The 22,036-nt window shown below is 39.9% G+C and overlaps 1 protein-coding gene across 7 annotated transcripts in view; it reads right to left on the reverse strand.

Moving 5' to 3' along the window:
• The window catches only part of TANC2 (tetratricopeptide repeat, ankyrin repeat and coiled-coil containing 2), a 347,174-nt gene that overhangs the window by 139,396 nt on the left and 185,742 nt on the right, over positions 1-22,036 (reverse strand). The window contains exon 1 of one of the 7 annotated variants that reach the window (XM_075177375.1): positions 21,986-22,000. The exons of 5 other annotated variants lie outside the window; for them this stretch is intronic. The gene's annotated coding sequence lies outside the window, so the exon portion shown is untranslated. Of the gene's footprint in view, positions 1-15,111; positions 15,294-21,985; positions 22,001-22,036 lie in introns of those variants that run through there. One more of the 7 variants, XM_075177373.1, reaches the window with a different exon arrangement.

Consider the following 22,036-nt stretch of genomic DNA (forward strand, 5'->3'; position numbering starts at 1 on the left):
CACCCTATTACTTCTCTGTTCACCAGTTCTGCATATATCTCCATAATTTATAACCCCCACCCTGTTGGGGCTATTTGCTGCACTCTTATATTGTTTTTTACCAGCCTCATATAACTTTATTTCTTGCATTCCCAGTCAAGATACTGTCCTTTATCTCTCTTTAAATATCCTCTCATTTTATTCTATTTCCTACTCATTAAAAAGTTGTATTCATATATCAACCTGGGCCAGACAAAATATATACATTATATAGAAAGTTCTACATCCTATGGCACATCACGATGCAAGAGGCATTGTGGGATAGCCTTTACAAAGGATATTTTGTCCAGTTAATTTTCCTTGCGTGTCGATGCCTGGTGTAGTGCAGACATCTACATTATACCGTCCCACTCAGTATAAAGTCAAAGCTCTTAATTAGAAGTGTTTCCGACCAAGGTCACTCTAGCACCAAACCTTACTGTACAATAATAATTACATTTATGCAGAGAAAAGGTTGCTTTCCGATATGTTTAACACGTCAAATGAGCTTCCTTTCATTCATTTAAAAAAAAAAAAAAAAGCATCTCTCCTTATTAATAGGGGCCTAATATGATTTCCAGCAGGGTGTTCAAAGGATTCTGAAAAATAAGAACTAATTGGTCTGCAAACAGTGTATAAATGAACCCAGAACAGTTCCATCACATAACCTCATCTCATCAAAAGCAGGGAATGATGGGAAATGCCCGTGGGCAACACAAGGCATGAAAACACACGCCAACTATTTCCTACTTGGTAATACTGAGCAAAGTTTTCTTAATAACCCTTAAAACTACAAATGGGTCCATCATTGTACTGCAGCTCAAAAGGCATTTGTACCTTTTAAATAGTATTATAATCTATTTATCTAAATGATATTATATACAGTACAATGTTTAGCCTAAGGCGCTGCTGTGGTCATCATTACTGTATAAAGAGGACCAATCGCCATGAATTCCCCGATTCTAATTCTAGATTTAGAAAAACAAAGCAACAAAGTGGATGTATGTGTATGAACTTTGTATCATAGTGGCGCGTGTGACAATATTCCCACATCAATGTGATAAGAGCCTGGCATCACTACACTGTGTTGCCGCTAATGTTCTGTCCAGTGATGGACAACTTCCTAAGGAAGGTTAGGCCACTTTTTTGGTAGCACATGATGTAGGGTTGGATATCATGAGGACTGCAGCATTTTAAAAATTGGGTAGTGTGCTATGGGAAACATGGATATATGTACTGGAGCGTGCATGGCAAACATGTAATATGTAACCTGTTATATGGCAATCAAAGGAATAGCGCATGTAGCATATCCACACAGCATGCCCAGAATAATAGTCTCCTGCCCGCCATACACAGCGCTGTGCTCAGAACAATAGTCTCCTGCCCACCACATATAGCGCTGTGCCCAGAATAAAGCTCATGCCCTTCTCATACAGCACTGTGCCCAGAATAGGTCTCCTCAACACCACATACAGCGCTGTGCCCAGAATAACGGTCTGCTGCCCGCCACATACAGCGCTGCTCTCAGAATAATGGTCTGCTGCCCGCCAAATACAGCGCTGCTCCCTGAATAATGGTCTGCTGCCCGCCACATACAGCGCTGCTCCAAGAATAATAGTCTGCTGCCCTCCACATACAGCGCTGCTCCCAGAATAGTTTCCTGCCCACCACATACGACGCTGTGCCCAGAATAATAGTCTGCTGCCCACCACATACAGCGCTGTGCCCAAAATAGGCAACATCAGCTCAGCCACAAAGCAATACGCCACACAAACTCACAGAATGGGAACGCCAAGTGCTGAAGCGCATATTCTGTATATTAAAAAAAAAAAAGTCTGTCCTCTGTTGAAACACCCACAACAGAGTTCCAATCTGCCTCTAGAAGCTACATCAGCACGGTTTGGAAGAATAACGCCTGGGGTTGTTTTTCATGCTTTGGCCTTGACCCTTTAGTTTTAGTAAAGAGAAATCTTAATGCTATAGCATACAATGACATTTTAGACATATGCATGCTTACAACTTTGAGACAGCAGTTTGGGAAATGCCCTGTGCACAAAGCGAGGTCCATCAAAAAAATGTTTCCATTGTTTGACGTGGAAGAACTTGACTGGCCTGCACAGAACCCTGACCTCAACCCCATCAATCACCTTGAGGATGAATTGGAACAACGACTGTTAGTCAAGCCCAACGTCAGTGCCTGAATATATGTGAATCCCCTCAGCCATGTTCCAAAATCTAGTGGTAAGCTATCCCAGAAGAGTAGGGGCTATTACAATGCAGCAAAGGGGGGACCAACTCCATACTAATGCTCATGGTTTTGGAAAAAGATGTTCAACAAGCACATATGGATGTGATATTCGGATGTCCACATACATTTGGCCATGTAGTGTACCTTATGACCACACAGACACCCACATACAACCAGTACAAAACAATTTCATCATGTCCACACAATACCAGGTGCATAGCATACAGGGCAGAGCCTGTTCTACACACACTAAGCCCACTATACCCGTTGTTTGTGTTGTGTTCATCTTGACAAAGCTCTATAAGCGAAACGTGCTTCAGCGTTCACTATGACCTCCTTGACTCGCACCGAATAATCCTTTAGCAGAGCACTAACTATTCTCTATTGGCAATGGCACCATTAGCCTCACCGGAACTCTACAATAGATAGTTCCTTACCTGCCTCTAAAACCAAGTCAGCATATTAAGCACTTTTATTATATGTGCAAACGATTACCCTTCTAAGACCAGCTGCTATCCGCAAAATCATAAATTTATTACATAATCTAAAGACCTTATACAAGTTTCATTTAGATAGGCTTAAACTAGGTTGGAAGGAACATTAGAGGTGGAAAATTATACCAACCATATTAGTGTTGTATTTGCAAGTATTAATTTAATTAATTTAGGTGCGAATCAGATCCAATTCTTGGCACCTGGATTACGACAATAATGAAATCAATCAGTGTAATATAATATATATTATTCATCAGGCAGGCAGAGTTATTTGTGGTTGATCCACAATTTTATTTCACTTTACCTTCCCTGTCTTTTAATTATTTCGCTAGCTTTATCCTTATTGGAGATACTCATTTATTTTTAAAATTTAGACAAGGTTATACCCATTTAATTATCTATCACATATCCCTCTAGAGTGCCCCGCTACACACTTCTTCTTGTTTCCTCTCCCATTTCTGTTTTCCTAAATTGACATAAAGTAATTATCCATTTAATTTTTTTTCAAAACATTCCCCTACACATCCCAATAAAAAAACAAAAACAAAACAAAACTCAAAATTTGTCTGGGTAGATTAATTAAAAAGCAATTGAGGGTGAAACCAATGCAAAATAAAACCTTACAAGTTGGTCTGACAATGGAGAGGTATACCACCTACTGCCTCATTATTTACAGTGCAAAAATACAATCTAATTATGATCCAGAGGCATGTCACGAAGAGGACTGTAGTGCATAGAGGTCTGCCTTCACTTGTAACCCACCTGGCCAGCAGCAAAGTGCTAGTAACTAGGATACAGATAGAATTAGTGTATACTGTACAATACAGTGTAGCGTTCCTACACAGAATATTACTATAGTAGTAAAGAGATCAGTTTGCGTAGCTGTAAATCCATAAATGAAGTCTGCTTCAGAAAGATAAGTTTATTTCCATTGCCCTTGAATAGCACAGACCAACTATGGACATCGAAAGGCCCAAATGAAGATGTAGCTGATTTCCTGATAGGCTACTTTATAGTCTACAGGAAAATCTCTCTGCTGCATCTCTAGATGGCCTTAAGACAGATATAATAAAAAGAGCAGGCAAGAGAATTCTGCATTAAGACAGATAAGTCTCTGAGCACACCACGACCATGTATCATTAGGAGGGCTGAATCATTTAGTCTGGGACACACAACTCTCATGGGATAGAAGTTTTACTTCTACAATTAACTCCTGGGTCTCAATCCCATATTTGTGACCTCTGCACTTTTACAGTGTATCCATTAGTCATCATTCTGATGTGCACAACAGCAATGTACGTATACTTATAAAGCAGAGGTGAAGAATGTAAGCACGGTTAACAGGTCACAAGTGCTTGTTTGCGGACAGTGGGCTCTTTTGCGTAGCGTATCTTTGCGTTTTTTCCACACTGGGCATGCTCATTAAGGGAATGTACACCACTGTGGCTAATCAGACCTGTGACTTTTTTCTCAAAGCCACTTAGGGTATAATTTCATATGACCTTGTCCAAGAAACCAAAATGGCAGCTCTCACTATAGTAATTTATGTAAAAAAAAAGTAGAGTAAAATAAGTCTCTGATGAGTAACCCATGTGTTTTATTGAAAATTAACCCCAGTTATTCCCAAAGCTGTTTCAACCCTACATGGTCAAACCACATGTACACAGGGGGAAAAAGCTCAATTTCTTTCTTCTTAGTCTACCCACCATACAAACTGTTTTAACTCCCACTTACTGACCTTATAAGGTCAGTTAGATATCACGAAATGTAATGGATATACAGCTTTATTAGAATATACTTACTTTGTTAATAAACAGGGATGGCTTTCTAGTAAGAAAGCACTGTGTTATAGTGAGAGAGGGCTGAATTTGGTAACAATATAATAGTCACATGTTGATTATAAAGGGGGGGAGAAAAGAGCAGAAATATGGAAAAAAAGAAAGAATTTAATCTTTTCTCATTATTTTCATGCAGTTTCTACAAACATGTGTTTCTATTTGGTTTTCAATTAAGACAGGCTTAGTGTAGAGACACTAGTGACCTGATCCTATGTCTGCCTTCAGGTTTCCATTTCCCATATCTGTCCACAACTCAAACATAAACCTTGTACTTTCAAATTTTATGAGTTTCAAGTACAATACAATGTTATACCAAAAATGTAAATCTGCACATCGGAGATAGATTGATGAAAATCACTCTGGTCCACAACAAAATGTGTACAGACAGGACAGCTACCTGTGCATAAAAAATACATCATTAGGACAGAAGTTCTGCATAATTACAGCTACAGGCCATCAGGAGGATCGATAGAGCTGCGGGCAATAAAACAGCGAGGCGTCTTTGATTTCAAACTTCTGCTCAATCTCATTAAAACGAAGACTTTCGCTTAATTAAGGGCCAAAAACCGTCAATATGCTTTAAACAAAAATACTTGTTTCAGTACTGATTCTCACCGGGGAGAAATCAAACATTAGATTCATCAATGCAAGTCTCACTCAGACTGGATGATGTGTCTCGAGTGGTAAAGACGTACCAGCAGAGGGGATATGTAATGTGAAGAAAATCTTTATAATGTCAAAAAAGCAGGTTTACAATTCTCAATCTCAACTTTCTCAGAAAAAGGACTATGATTCATTATCTGAACGTCCATTCTCCAGATGCTATTTCATATAATCTCTACCAAGATCATCCCTCAACTAGGAATAATCTGATCTCACTCTAGTCCCTCGTTACTACCTATATCATCTCCTATTACTTCATCTTACTATATATCTCCTCCTATTACTCCATATATCATCTCCCTGTAACTCCTCCTATTACTCCATATATCATCTCCCTGTATCTCCTCCTATTATTCCATATATCATCTCCGATTACTTTATCTTACTATATATCTCCTCCTATTACTCCATATATCATCTCCCTGTAACTCCTCCTATTACTCCATATATCATCTCCCTGTATCTCCTCCTATTATTCCATATATCATCTCCGATTACTTTATCTTACTATATATCTCCTCCTATTACTCCATATATCATCTCCCTGTAACTCCTCCTATTACTCCATATATCATCTTCCTGTAACTCCTCCTATTACTCCATATATCATCTCCATGTAACTCCTCCTATTACTCCATATATCTCCCTGTAACTCCTCCTATTACTCCATATATCATCTCCCTGTAACTCCTCCTATTACTCCATATATCATCTTCCTGTAACTCCTCCTATCACTCCATATATCATCTCCATGTAACTCCTCCTATCACTCCATATATCATCTCCACATAACTCCTCCTATTACTCCATATATCATCTCCCTGTAACTCCTCCTATTACTCCATATATCATCTCCCTGTAACTCCATATATCATCTCCCTGTAACTCCTCCTATTACTCCATATATCATCTCCCTATAACTCCTCCTCAAATAAGAGCAAATTATGCCATTCTACACCATCCTATTTTAAAATGATGTGTTTAAAGTTTCAGAACACAGTGTGACCTACTTCTCATGCAGTAGAATGTGTCATATTGAAAAAAGTGAAACACGTTAAAAAGTGTATGGAAAAATGCATGATGAAAAACGGTCAGTTTTCACGTATACTTATTTATTTGCCCTGCATACAGGCGTGAATAAGCCCTGCATGTAAAGAGTCTGCTGGTAAGAGCAGCCCACAGACTCCCAGACTGTGGCAACTCAATCCATCAATACAACCACTGGGTGTGCAGACAGAGCCAAAACCTATTTGTTAAGAGCTAAAACCACAGAATATGTTGTGGAAAGGTGCCTATTACAACCAGTCACATTGCTGCCTTCCATCTGTAAATGTACCTGCTAATGAACAGCTAAACATGTATTGTCTGCACAACTGCTGAGAGCTTCCTCCAAAGATCATCTGCAGAATGTGAACAGAGCTGCTGCAAACTGGAACTACTACTTTCTAATGTCTTACAACCAAAACAGGATGTTTCCCAGAAGAATGTTGCAAGAGTGATAATCCTGGTCCCAGAATCAGACATCCCAGATAGGATTATTTATTGTTTGCACACTTCTTATCAAGTTTATGCCATTTGATGTACATTACATTTATACCTCATTCATTCAAAGAATGACATTTGTAAACAGATTAAACTTGCTTGAGTGACAAAACAATGACAGTGACAATTATACAGTATTTTCCTTGTGACGTTGGTGGACATGTTCTCTAGGTGGTCTACCTTATCAACATGGAGCAAGAGGAGCTGGAACCGGACCAACATAACTAAGGTAAATCAATCGCGGCAAAATGAAAACATCCAACGGGAGAATGACCAAGAGAAGAACAACAGTGAAGCAGCACAAAACAAATGAGTAGCTGTAGTGAATGTGACATCTGATCAAGATGTAGAATTCCCAAACAGTAAATAAGCAAAAGACAACCGTGGAGAAACACAATCAACTCTATCTCCTGCAGAGAATCTACAACCTAAAGAAGATGATGAAGGATTTCATGTGGTAAAAGGGGGAAGGAAAGGGAAAAAGAAGATGAAGAATATCAGCAAACAGGTGGACGTCATCCCAAGCCTTATGAGATCACTGGTGGACAACCTAAAGTCTTAGAGGAGTCCAGTGGTGAAGAAAGGAAAGAAGTAGAAGACAAGATTCTCAGAACATCTGATGGAATTCCAAAAGAGAAACTATCTTCATCTCATTTTAAAGAGGGGCTTTTAATGGAACAATGCTGGTGAAGAAGAAAAAAAAACTTTAACACACCTCTGCTAAATACATAATGAATCAAAGGTCTGCTCCCAGCGTAACTTACCATTTATTAATTTCTTCATAAAGAAACAATGACTATAGGTCTACTGCAAGAGGTCAGGTTACAAAGTATCGCTGATGTCTTATGTGAAACAAGAAAATGGACATTGGGACAATCACATTGGTGTTTCACCCTGATAAATATGATGGTGTTGATTTTTTGTTATAAATTTCATTGAAGGGCAGGATTCCTTGTTAGATACTGTAATTAATGTACAAAAATGTATGATTACTATTTATATACCTTAACAATAGTACACATGAAATAGTTATTTCATTGGTTACACCAAATTGTTTTACTTCCAAAGTCATTCTTATGGGCGTGAATTCAACCGTAATATTAGTAATAAAGACAGAAACAGTAGGTATCATTTAAGAAAGCATAGCTATGAATAACTAATCTTGTAATATTGCTTCATGGGGTATAAGTACTTGGGCAACCAACAGCATTACAATGTTCATCAACACTAGTTTATATTTCTGTGCGTTCATTTTTTACTTTATATTCCCCATATGTATTGGACGTATCATGCCGTCCATTATCTGTTAGAGCAGAGAGTACCAGGACCTGTATTCAACAACAGATGTATCTTTACATCCGCTCCTTGTTGAATACGGACGTGTGTGTTCCTGATTTACGTGCATTTTCAAAACACAAAAATGCAAATACATTTGTTTTGCGCCTCTTAATCAGAAATGTCAGATGTTTAAAAATCAGCACACAGACCTATCGAAAAAGTGTGTGAAAAAAAGGATGATCTCTGCATTGAGTTATTTATACATTAAAAGGAAAAACCCCATAAATACTGAAATAACCTTATAATCTATAACTCCTCCTATTACATTTTATATTCCCATAACTCCTCCTATTACTGCATACACCTTATATTTCCATTACTCATCCTATTACTGCATACACCTTATATTCCCATTACTCATCCTATTACTGCATATATATTATATTATTATAACTCCTCCTATTACTCCATATAACCTATCCCCAAAATTCCTCTAATTTTTCTCCATATATACCATCCGGCTACAGATGGTGAGCGCCACTAACCATTCCCTGTATACACTATCTATAGCTTATTTAAGTAACACATATAAAAATCTCTCAGCAATTCCTTTCTAAAGCTCAATGTCACAGACCCCTAATAACTACGCTCCACTCTTCATGCAGTTAAAGTCTTTGCAGTTTGAAAGCAGACACCTTTCCTGCTAAGTTTTCTAAGGTGAGGTTGACTGCAGCATAAACACCCAACCACCCCCTGTTTCACACCACAGTGTCACAAGAAACTAATATAACAGTGTGTTCACGCATACTCCCCCAGCCCTGAGACTTCTCATGAAGTGAGACTGGAACTCTTACTTTCCACAGCCATCAACCAGAATTGACAAGGCAATCTGAAATATCAACACAGATATCTTTCTCACCCAAGAGCAGACCAGACGTCTATCCATTGTGCTTACCTTACACACCTGTAATAGATCATACATACAGAGAGTGTTATATTTTCACTCATTTATCCATCTTGAAGACAGTAGTTTCAAGCTAAGATATCATCAGTACTAGATATGGATCTCAATGGCCCTATCTAGAACAGAGACAAGCAAGTCTGTGGATTGGGGTCTCATTCTGTTTTTGTAGCACATCATTGTCAGATATCCATTTTTTTTCTTTGAGGAACGCACATTTTTGTGTTCAACAACAATGACACACTGATACACGTGTGGGTACCAGATATACAAAAAATGATTGAGCACCACCATTCTAGACGCTGCTATTTGCTTGACCTTGTCTACAAAGATGGGACACAGTTTAGCCTAAGTTCTAAGCTCTGTAGATGCTTCTGCCTTATGTATTATTTGTTGCTATCTGCAGTGACTCAGTATTTCTACTGTTTTGCAAACACACAATACTATTTATTCCTGCAAATGTCTTTTGTGTTCCTTGAAGGAGTGGAACAATGGCAGCATCCTAAATACACAATGTAACAAATATCTTCTCTTTATAGAATACAGCAAGAGAGATGCTGAAAGAAAGGGGGACATGGGAACGTGCAGCACAACAAGAGAAAGATTATCTGCACATGTTAAGAGTAATGATCAGCACTTACTTATCTCCTAGATACTGCAGGGGATTATGGCAGACTGTTATACCAATGAAACTGATATTACCATAAAAAGATTTGTATTTCTTACCGTACGAGCGTAACGAACAACGATTCAAAGGCAAAAAGACGCACTTAATAATATCCAAGTGAAAATAATGAACTTACCCAGGAAAAAGACACTAGGGCTTATTTGAAGATGGTTGTTGAAGACAGATGCTGCCTTGATTTGAGCATAAAAGCTTTCATTGCACTGATGTGTACGTGCGAATTGTGTACACTATCTAGTCACACATGTACATTATAATGCAGTGTATGTACATCTGCTATATATGATCGTCACTAGCAGTATATCAGCTTCATGGTTATCATGAACTGACCACTAATACTGAGGATACTGTTTTCCTATCAGAATAACTGGATTGTTAACGTATTCCACTCAGGACACCATTTTATGATATCTGCCAGTTTACAGATCAGTTTCTCTGAACCCAACAATCACATACACAAAATTATTTTCTTGGCATGGTACATGCCATGTAGTACCTAGAAACACTTGGCACCATTTGCTGGTTCCTCACTGGTTAATAGCTGAAAAATGTATAACCCTGGCGAAGGGCTTTGTCTATGCCTGACAGAGTTCATCTCATCCAATAATTCACAAGCCACACACAAAAAGTTATTCCTCCATCAAGCTAGAAGCAAAAAGTTATTCTGGATTAGGACCTCACTGAAACCAGTATTGTCTTCTGTACACGCTCCAACCGAATGCTGAGAAAACAAAACACTTGATACATTTGGTCTCTTTTAGAGTTGTCCAAATCCCGAGCACAAAAATCTGTATTGTTTGTCTGTGCATGTGCAGTAAAACCATGTGGCATTTAGAGTGTAGCATTAATTGCTCTTGTGGCCTCTTAAGCTAGGTACACACTACAGAATTTTCCACCAACTTTTTATGCCGATCGATTTTACATCAATGTTCAATGTTCAATGATCAATGTTCCGATCGCTCGGTCCATGGACTGCATACACACTAGCCTTGTTTAGGGCGATAAAGGGAAGAGCGGACGTCCCTTTAGCGACTTTTTACAGCCATGTTGTCGTGAGCAAGGACTGTAATTTCGACTCACTGTTGTGGATCGGTTGGAAGTTTATACACACTACACAACGGAAACGAGATTGGAACGAAAATATTAAACGGTACGACCAACCAAATGAGGTGACAATCGTCCATTTGGGCAGACTTTCGACCATTCGTCCATTTGGGCAGACTTTCGACCATCGTGTCACTTCACACAGTAAGGATATGCACATAAATGTGGCAAGCGCCCCCCCCCCCCCCCCCCCTTGCGCAAGATACCTTAAGATACACCTTCAGACATAAGTGCAACTCAAAATATACACATTATACCTTAGTTTTATGTATATGCTTAGGCCAACAATGTGCTAAATATTTTCTAAATGTTCCCACTACCATGCATTTAATTTCCAATCGTATTCTGTGTTTAGTTATTATAAATGTAAATTTACAAACATATTCAGATTGGTGAGAGATAACCTATAAAAGATTATAAAACAGCTCACACATGCGTAGCACGCTTAATGAGACTGCATTGTGCATAATTATGTAGAGAACAATACACAATTCATACAACACTTTACAGCATTTACCATTTGATTACTGACTAATGAAATAGTGGAGGTGCTACTTCTTACAGTCATGAGGGGTGTCCTTGTCCAAGAATCGCCATCAGGAAAAAGAAGAAAGTTGTGTACCGCAGTATTACTAATAACAGCCTGTAAACAATGATAACAGTTCAACCTGGTGAGACTGATAAAAAAGACTTTAAACAAATTAAAATGTGAAGTGCAGAATCATGAAAGCGGGCACACACACAAAAAAAATTGCACAAGTTACTATTTACAGTAGTATAAAAAAAAATCTCCCCACAGACAAACATCTTCAATCTCAATTAAACCTTATACAAGATATAATCTTACACTCATATGTAGATTATGACGCAACATACACTCACAACTCCTTACACTTGGAGTGGGGAACAAGGAACAGGAAGGCAAGCTTGGGCAGAGGAGGGTGTGTACACGTAACTGAGACTGAAGTATACCTGGACGCATACGTATATATACACCTGTCATTAGCCGCACCCCTTTGTGTGCTGGAGGGTTGGTGCAACGAGACACGATGATGATGGTCAGCAGCACTAGATAGCCGCTTCTGATTGGCTGAATGCAAATTAACCACTCTAGCTATGAAGTCGTGGCTTCTGTTTGCATTGCTTAATTGGCATTTCCATATGGACTGCAGCAGGAAAGAAGATTCTCATTTCATAACCCTTAGTGCTCTTAGGGTAATGACACAAACTAAGAATATAAAAACACTAAGACAATACAATATAGAAGGATCTCTACAGGGCAGAAACAGCAGACCTGAAGCGCCACAGGCTGTCTAAACCTGCTATAGCCTTAACCATCTCTATAATTATGTCAGATTGCACTTAACTGTTATAATTTTTGCTTACTTCACACGTATACAAAATGCATCTGACAGTTGTGAGACACCACCTAAATTTTCTCCCTGTCTAAACAATACAAGTTGTATTTTTTTCCCCACTTTAATCAGTTTTGTGTACTGGATACAAAGTTGTTCAAGCTAAAAGAAACCAATGTAACGTGACATGTAGGGAATGGTCAGATAGTTTAAAAATATTATAAAGTTCGTAATAAATCCTTACGTATAGTTTGTTAACAAACCACCATGAAGCCATACACCACTTTAGAGTTCCCATAACATTTCCCCTATAACAGTCTTCAGTGGCACGGAGGAATAAGAAATACACCAGAATGTTACAGTCACTGAAACAATACACTGTCACCGGAAACACAGGCGGGAAGAGACATATATAAATGTTTACATAATTTGTCCTCAGTCACTGTGCACAAACTCTCCCCAATGCCCCAGTAAGTAGCACATGCCATAAGAACAATGTAATGTCCCTTCCATAATACTATGTGCTATATAGTATAAATAGAGATTCTTTTGGCTGCTCTTAGGCCAGATGTGGGAGATGTTTAACTATCTCACAAATGTGCAAATCGCCACTACTGTACAAAAACACAAAAAAAAAACAACTTTAGACATACACTTATGGGTTTTCCCAATTTAAAATCTTAAATCTAAATCCCCTCCCTTCCCAATAATAGCACTTCGATAGAGCAAAGAGACCCCCACCTCGAGAGTCTATTCTTAGCAGGAAAAAGCTAACATTTTCATAATTGAATGCGTATAGCTGGGTACACACACTACGGAAAATTACTGAAGATGCTATTTCCGTAACGATTTTACAAACAACTGACAGTCACAATGAGCATGTAGATTCATGTGCACACAACTACACGATTTATCGTCAGATCTGTGCTCTTCATCTCTCATAACCATCTGCTGAAAAGATGACTGCAGACTGTATAGAGATCTGCCGACACTGCTGGTCGCGAATACGTACACACTTCCACATTTGCCCGACATCGTTCCATTGTTGATCGTAATTTTTGGAAGTTTGTAAAACCAAATCAAACTTTACGATGTGCTTTGGTAAGATAAAACATGATCATGGGAGCGTACACACCAATGCGATTTCGGACCAAACTGTAATTTATCGTGTGATCGGCATGATTACTGCAAGAATTTTCTGTAATGTGTACCAAGATATGAGCTGTTGTGTTGCATTTACCCCGCTACGGTGAGCCGATCAGTGCCGAAGTTAGTAGAGCAACGTCCCAATTATGTGAGAGTGCTGGGACCCTACTAAAAAGAGCTGGGTTATCTCTTCCCAATAACAGTGGTTTAGTGGGAGTCCCTCCATCCACCATTCACTGTAATTAGCACCGTCCCAGCACTTACATATAACTGAGACTGTCATCTAGAGCTGCTGTGTCGGATCTCTCCTGCTATGGAGATACTGATCAGTGCCAAAGATGACTGGCCGGGTCACAGCTAAATTAGAGCGTTGTTAGTACATTTCTTAAACAAAGTAGAAATCTCTTTTAAACACTGCCACAGAGAACAACTGTTGTAGCCCACATCTAGAATGAGCTCAGATTCATTTATGGCAGGGGTCCCCAATACATTGTAGGATTCAGGAGCCAATCACTGAAATCTGTGAGTCAGCAGGATTTGAAGATGCCAAGATGTGCAGCTACTGAATAATCAATACAAATGAGACAAAAGTTCAATATCAGCTGTCAGTTGACACATTGGCTACTGGGATATATCCAGAAAGGACACATATAGGCTGCTCAGGCCCAGATATAGTCATCCTGTGACTTTTCATCTGCTGCTAACTACAATGCCAAGCATGTCCTGTAAGCCTTGTAATTCCACCACAATTGGAGCCATAGGGTGGGCAAGCATATCAATAAATAAAATCCCTAGACAAAAATGTCAGTCACTTGTAGGCGGAGAACATTTTATACCAGACTATTCCGCACTATGAAAACAGTAAATAATGTATTTATACAGTGCTGTATATATTACAGTCATTCCGTCGAACAGTACAGAATACCCACCGATTGGCTGTTAAACACCACATAATTAGTGAATTACTGCTTATTAACTGCAAGAATGCTAAGGCATGTACTTCATGTAAACTTTTTAGAAGCTTGCGTCCAGCATATTTGTCACAGTCAGTTATCAGTACAATTATAATAGATGATGAATTATGCCATTTAGGTTGTAAGTAAAGCGCTCCACACCACACGGATTGTCAGCCATTTATCATCATTAACCTGCTGTAATTGACAGAGTATTCCTAAAGATGGTATAATCAGAGCCAAATACTAATCATCAACATCAATGTACCATGTGGATCTTTATAGATCAATATCCGCAAGTGCCCTAGAAACCACACTAGATAGTAAGTTACTGTGTGCAATGCTGTAGATCACATTACATTTGGCAGTTTCTCGTTATATAGTTCTCATGCAAATAATTGTAGGCTCTTCTGAACACAATTGTCAATAAATCCACTATATAGTACAAAATACACGCAGATATCCAAATATAAAACTGAAAACTTCAAAAAGGACACAAAAACTAGGGAGTCATACCTTGCATAAAAAACCATATAATCTCATAGGAAAGTGCCATAAATACACGAATTTCAAGACACTGTAAAACCTGCCCAAAAGAAAATGTCAGCAAACTACAAGGACACTAGGAGACCGGACCTCCCATTATCCCAGTGGACTCCTGAGGCTTCCTATGATCCTACATGTGATACAGCTGTGCCATTTTGGCTCATATACATCTAAGCAGACGATTGCCGAGGTCTAGAGTCACACCTGGAGTTACCATTCTCCGTCATGTCAGGGTGTATGAATCCCTTGTTTACCTCCCCAGCTCCAGTCACTGACTTACCTCACACAGCCCGGGAGCACAGGAGGGGTGAAGGTAGCAGAGGTTGCCCGTGGAACACACACGTACAAATCCAAGGAGTAATGAAGACATTGAAGTCATGCAAAGCTTTGTATCCCTCCTCAGGCTAAGCATGCTGGTTTACAGGCAGGGCAGGGAAATGCAGGAATCTCTTCCCTGTCTCCCCTCCTCCCTCTACCTCCACCCTCCCCCTCCAGCATCCTCCTCCCCTACATCTTTTGTTCACTGTCTCCTCTCTCAGTGCGCACACAATATGCCTGGCCCTGTGCTTACTGTACCTGCTGGAAGACCCCATATGATCTCTGACCTTTGGCAGCAGACATTTAGCATACACAGTACACAAACACCCTTACTGGGCCACTTCTGCTGGAAGTTTTTGCCATTTACTAAACATGAAAAGGACTACCCTGTAGAACATTGATTATGTGCACTGTAAGACACCCCCTCCCCTTCCTGCAGGCATTTGCCTGTAATTAACAAGAGAGATGTCAACATAAGCTGTGTAAGTGAAGTGGTGTGTACACACAAGTGAACATCCAAAATGATAAGACATAAAACCTACACACAGGGTGCTAGTATTAAACAGGACGCAGCCTATCAATTCACTAGGAACTAGAAACATCACTGAGGAGTGAGGCACAAAGTCATTTTGTTATATTATTTCATAATCATTTATTTATATAACGCCACTAATTCCACAGCGCTGTACAGAGAACTCATTCACATCAGTCCCTGCCCCATTGGAGCTTACAGTCTAAATTCCCTAATATAGACACACACTCACACACAGACAGGGAGGGAGACAGGCAGAGCGGGAGAGACTTGGGTCAATTTTGATAGCAGCCAATTAATCTACCAGTATGTTTTTGGAGTATGGGAGGAAACCGGAGCACCCGGAGGAAACCCACGCAAACACGGGGAGAACATACAAATTCCACACAGATAAGGCCATGGTCGGGAATCGTACTTATGACCCCAGTGCTGTGAGGCAGAAGTGCTATCCGCTAGCCCACTGTGCTGCCCAATATGAAATATTTGTATACAATACATAACTATATTATTGACACTATTCCGCCTACAATAAAAAAAAATGGACTTGTAAAAGAAAAAGCGGGTACAGATCATTTGGGGCGATTTTGACATTTCACTACCCCCCAGATGCTGCAGAGTATTTTGCCCTGGGTCATACACCGCCCTAATAACAGCACTCCGAAGCTGTAGTTACACTACTAGTCTGGTAAAGTAAAAATAACACCTTATTATCATTTTTGTTAATTAGATAAAGCATGGTAAGGTGAGAGGGAAAAGACACCTACTGTGTAGGCACAGTATCTCTTCATTGTTTAAATTACCCTTTGTTCATTTAAGCTAATCAGCCTTATGCTGCAGTGAGCAGATTACATGGAACTAAGCTTGTTAGGTTACATAGCACAGCATGGTTAATAATAGGGTGGTTACACCAAAGCCATCCCACCGCAACCTTTATGAAAGTATGAATTATTACTAAATCCTCATTTTACACATGAAGGCCCTATTACTGTTAATGTTGGCAATATGAAATTGTTACCATATTTTCTAATGCCGGTCACATATAATATTCCGATTACCCAGTCGGATCAGAATTTAATTTGCCCACACACATGTGGCCAACACTGGATGATATCTGGCTGTTCCATAATTAGGCTAAGCAGCCAGAATTAGTGTGATCAGGAAAATGTCAATAGAGGTTATCTGTTGTCATTTATCTCTTGCCCAATTATCATCATTTATTTATATAGCGCCAGCAAATTTCCGTAGTGCTTTACAATTGGAAACAAACATTAATAAAAACAATAGTGGGTAATACATACAGACAGAGAGGTAAGAGAACCCTGCTCGCAAGCTTACAATCTATAGGACAATGGGAGTTTGACACACAAGGGCATGTGCTACATCATATTGCACATCGGGCCAGCTATAATGCAAAGGTAAAAAGAATTGAGTGGTGAGTTACACAGCAATGTTGGTCAGAGGGTTGTTTTGTGTTAGCTGTGTAGAGGGTGGTAATAAGCTCCCTAGGTTATCCTAAGATGCTGGTTGAGGAATATTATAAGCTTGTCTGAAGAGCTGGGTTTTCAGAGAACGCTTGAAGGTTTGAAGACTAGAGGAAAGTCTTACTGTGCGAGGGAGGGAATTCCACAAAGTGGGTGCAGCCCGCAAAAAGTCCTGTAACCGGGAATGGGAGGATGTGATGAGATTGAAAGAAAGACGCAGATCTTGTGCAGAACGGAGGTGTCGAGTTGGAAGATATTTTGAGACAAATGACGAGATGTATGTTGGTGCAATTTTGTTGATGGCCTTGTATGTTCGTAAAATAATTTTATATTGGATTAGTTGAAAAACAGGCAACCAATATAGAGACCGACAGAGTGGCTCAGCAGAGGAAGAACGGATTGCAAATAAAATCAATCCAGCTGCTGGGTGCAACATAGATTGTAGGGGTTCAAGTCTGATTTTGGGAAGATCAGTAAGGAGGGAAATGCAATAGTCGATGCAGGAGATGAGGAGTGCATGAATTAAGGTTTTTGAAGTGTCTTATGAGATATGTGCATATTCTGGAAATGTTCTTTAGATGTATGTAACATGATTTAGATATAGAGTCGATGTGGGGAACAAAGGATAGTTGTGAGTCAAGGATTACACCTAGGCAGCGAGCTTGCGGGGTGGGATTTATGGTCATGTTATCAACAGAAATAGAAATGTCAGGCAGGAAAGCTTCTGTGTTTGGATGGGAATATTATTAATTCAGTTTTTTAAAGATTGAGTTTGAGTTGGCGATAAGACATCCAAAACGAAATGGCAGAAAGACAGTCAGTAACGCGAGACAACACAGATGGTGAGAGATCAGGAGAGGATAGATAAATTTGTGTATCATCCGCATAGAGATGATACTGAAATCCAAAGGAGCTTATTAGTTTTCCAAGAGAAGTGGTGTAGATAGAGAATAGCAGAGGACCTAGGACTGAGCCTTGTGGTACTCCAACTGATAAGGGAAGCGGAGCGGAGGTGGATCCAGAGAAATTAACACCGAAAGAGCGATTAGATAGGTAGGATGAGAACCAGAATAGGACAGTGCCTTCAAGACCTAGGGATTGTAGCGTTTGTATGAGGAGAGAGTGGTCAACAGTGTCAAATGCAGCAGAGACATCTAGGAGAATTAGAAGAGAGTAATGGCCTTCACTTTTTGCTGTGATCAAATCATTGACAACCTTGGTCAGCGCAGTCTCTGTGGATTTGAGAGCGAAAGCCTGACTGAAGAGGATCCAGTAGGTTGTTTGCTGTAAGAGTTTGAGGCGAGTGTAGACAATTCTCTCAAGAAGATTGGAGGGGCATGGAAGCTGAGAGATGAGGTGGTAAATTGAGAGTGTTTGGGTCAGAATTCAGATTTTTCAAAATAGGAGTAATCACTGTATGCTTGAATAGTGATGGAAAAATACCAGTAGAGAGAGATTACAGATTTTAGTTAGAGATGGAATGAGTACAGGAAACGGGGACCTACCAATTTGTGAGGCTATGGGCTCAAGAGGACAGGAGATAGAGTAGGACGATGACAAGACAATAGAAACTTCCTCTTCATTTGTGGAATCAAATGAAGAGAAAGTGTCAGGGTGCTACGAAGGAATTGAGGCGATTGCTTGTCGAGGGAGAGGATACCATTTCTAATCTAATCTTATCTATTTTGTCCTTAAAATAGGAAGTAAGATCCTGGGCACTGATGGTAGTCAGAGGGTTTGGGGTGGGAGGATTGAGAAGAGATTTAAATGTGTTAAAAAAGGCGTTTGGGTTTAGAAGCCTGAGCACATATGAGAAATTGGAAGTATCTTTGTTTTGCAGTGTCCAGAGCATTTCTATAGGAGTGGTAGATAGCGGTATATGTGATGAAATCATTAGAGGTACAAGATTTATGCCAGTGATGTTCTGCTTTACGAGAAAGTTTTTGTAGCGTACGTGTTACCTTATTGTGCCACGGTTGGCAACAAAGTCTACGCGGAGTATGTAGAGTTGCTGGAGCCACTTGATCAAGGGCAGTTGCTAGGGTTTGGTGATAAAAAGGGTACTGCCTGATCAGGGGAGGAGAATGTAGAAATTGGGGTGAGAAGGTGTTGGAGAGGTGGAAAATTGTTGACAATCAATATAGAATATTCCTTAGGCTGTGAGGAGGCTTGGCAGAGTTTGACACTGGATAGGGTAAAGAACTGGGGGTGAGCGAGTAGCTGATAAGATGATGATCCGAGAGGGAGAAAGGAGTGTTAAGGAAATCAGAAACGGAGCATAGTCTAGAGAAAACAAGATCAAGAGAGTGGCCATCTTGATGAGTAGCGGATTCAATCCACTGCGAGAGGTTAAATGAGGAAGTTAGAGAGAGTAGTTTGGAAGCAGCATTGGAACGTAGATTAGCAATAGGGATGTTGAAAGCACCCATGATGATGGTGGGGATGTCAGAGAACAAATAGTGAGGGAGCCATGCAGAGAAGTGTTCAAGAAATTGTTGGTGTGGTCCAGGAGGGCGATAGATGACAGCAACATGCATAGAGAATGGGTTAAAAATCCAAACTGTATGCACTTCAAAAGATGTGAACGCGAGTGATGGGACATTTGGTAGAACTGTGAACGTGCACTGTGGGATGAGAAGTAGTCCAACCCCCCCCTCCTTGTCTGCCTCCTGGTCTGGGGGTGTGGGTGAAGTGGATACCACTATGTGAAAGGGCTGCAGGTGAGGCAGTGTCTGATTGCGTGAGCCATGTTTCTGTTATTGCTAGAAGGTTGAGGATGTTTTTCTCTCTCATTAGTATTGGGCATGGGCGTTGGTTTGGGACACACTATGATTATGGGCCAATTACACAATATGGCTGAAGCTATCATGAGCCATCGGGCTCCTACCCATTGACATTTAAAAAAAAAATAATTTTAAACATGTACAACACTAGAAATGATTACACATTGTAGTTTTACTTGCATTGCAGTAGCGCTCTTTTTATTAGAATGCCATTTGTTACACTTTTTGCATGCACCACCTGCAAAGCCTACAGGGAGCTCTACAATCCTAGTTAGAACGCAAGCAAGAAACACAAATATCAGCTTTTGCATTTGATACACGTTTTGGTTTTTTTACAGCCATTAAGTAAAAGACCAGTTTCTAGTAGCATTTTAAAGTCTGCATGTCACCTATAAGCAATGGGGCAGCACAGCCCCTTGAAGGACTTAAGAAATACTCAACATATATACAAGGAAATACTGATGTATCTGAGGCATGTCTCTGGTCAGTAGCAAATTCATAGACTCCATCTGTTTCCAAATACTGGGTTCAGTCTACTAAATGACTCCAATGTGAATAGCCAATGAGATTTTTGAACTTCTACCAACAACCCCTTTCCCCCCCCCTCCCCAATACTTTGTCATCCCTTAGGATGTAAGCTCACATGAGCAGGGCCCTCTTCCCTCCTGTCTCCTAACCTGTTCTTCTGCTCCGTGTTTATTGCATTAACCAGCCTGGAGTTTCTGAAGTTCTGGTACTTTGTTTATTGTTTTGTACTGTTTCACCCTGTATAGTGTACGTTTGTATGGTGTACGGCGCTGCGGAAATCTTGTGGCGCCTAACAAATAAAGGATAATAATAATTAAAAAAAAAACTGGGCTGGAAAAATAAAAAAAAAAATAATATTGCTCACAGACTGGAAAATCTATTTATGGCTAAAGACAGTGGATGGTGCAATTGTATAGATCACCAACAATCGAAGACAGTATGGGAAAATTTGAGACACAATAGGCCACACCCTGAACCACAGAATCCATGGCAAGATCTACGGAGTCAAACCCACTTGATGCAAGACCTCCACCCTTTCAGCCATCGAAAATCTGACTTTATAGATCTATATAGATGGTTTTATACTGACTATTTAAATGGCAACTGAACTTAACATGCAAAGCTGCTCCAATATGAAAAGGCATAACATTCAAAACTACTTATGCATCAGTTAATATGCCATAATAAGAGTAAGGACGTGTCCTCTTATTATTTGATTTTTCTCTAAGCTCCTCTTAACCTGTGGCACTCCAATTGCTGTGGAACTACAAGTTCCATGATGCCCTTCCATCCTCTGTTATAGAGTTACATTTTCACATCTCCTGTTACCTCTACAGGTGAACTAGTCAATCTCTTTCTTAGGGGACTGCAATCATATTATCTCCAGCTTAATACTTCCACTAGAGTATGGTGCAGCAGGAACCATAAACTCAGATTGACAGATATCTTTAGCCTGGGAACAGAGCATTTCCTTTGAATGGGAATAAGTAAACAATGTTTCAATGCCCTGGAGACTTGAATGGAGAGTGTGGAAAGACAGACTTCATTTTTCCCCTCTTACCTCCATGCTACCGCCTGCATTGTTTGCAGCAGAATGGACTACGAATGAATAAACCCAGGAGCCAGGGGAATTAAAAACTTTACTGCTGTTGACGCCTAACTTTTTCTGGGCATAAAATATAGTTCTCAATAAAGCAACCCCCATTCTTACTAGAGCCTGACTGGCTGCAACATTACAGGATGGACATATACTATGGATATATACATGATTAGAAAACATTATTTCAGTGGGAGGGAAACACTTTATTGCTGGTAGAGAACTTAAACTACATTAGCTTCTGATGTAATTCTGCCTCCTCTCCAGATACCAGGTCAGCTGAGTAGCTGTTATTTGCCCCCCTGGATGTCCCTTTGAGAGAAAGAGAAAGCAGGAGTGTTTGGCAGCAGCAGAAAGCTGCTGAACATTCATTGTTTTAGCAGGCTCCTAGCCCAAGCCACAAAGCACTGACTTACTTGCAGTATCCAGATCTACAGCTTCATCCTCCTGCAGCTTGATGTGAAAAA

The sequence above is a fragment of the Mixophyes fleayi genome, chromosome 6, assembly GCF_038048845.1.
Source record: "Mixophyes fleayi isolate aMixFle1 chromosome 6, aMixFle1.hap1, whole genome shotgun sequence".
NCBI lineage: Eukaryota > Metazoa > Chordata > Amphibia > Anura > Limnodynastidae > Mixophyes > Mixophyes fleayi.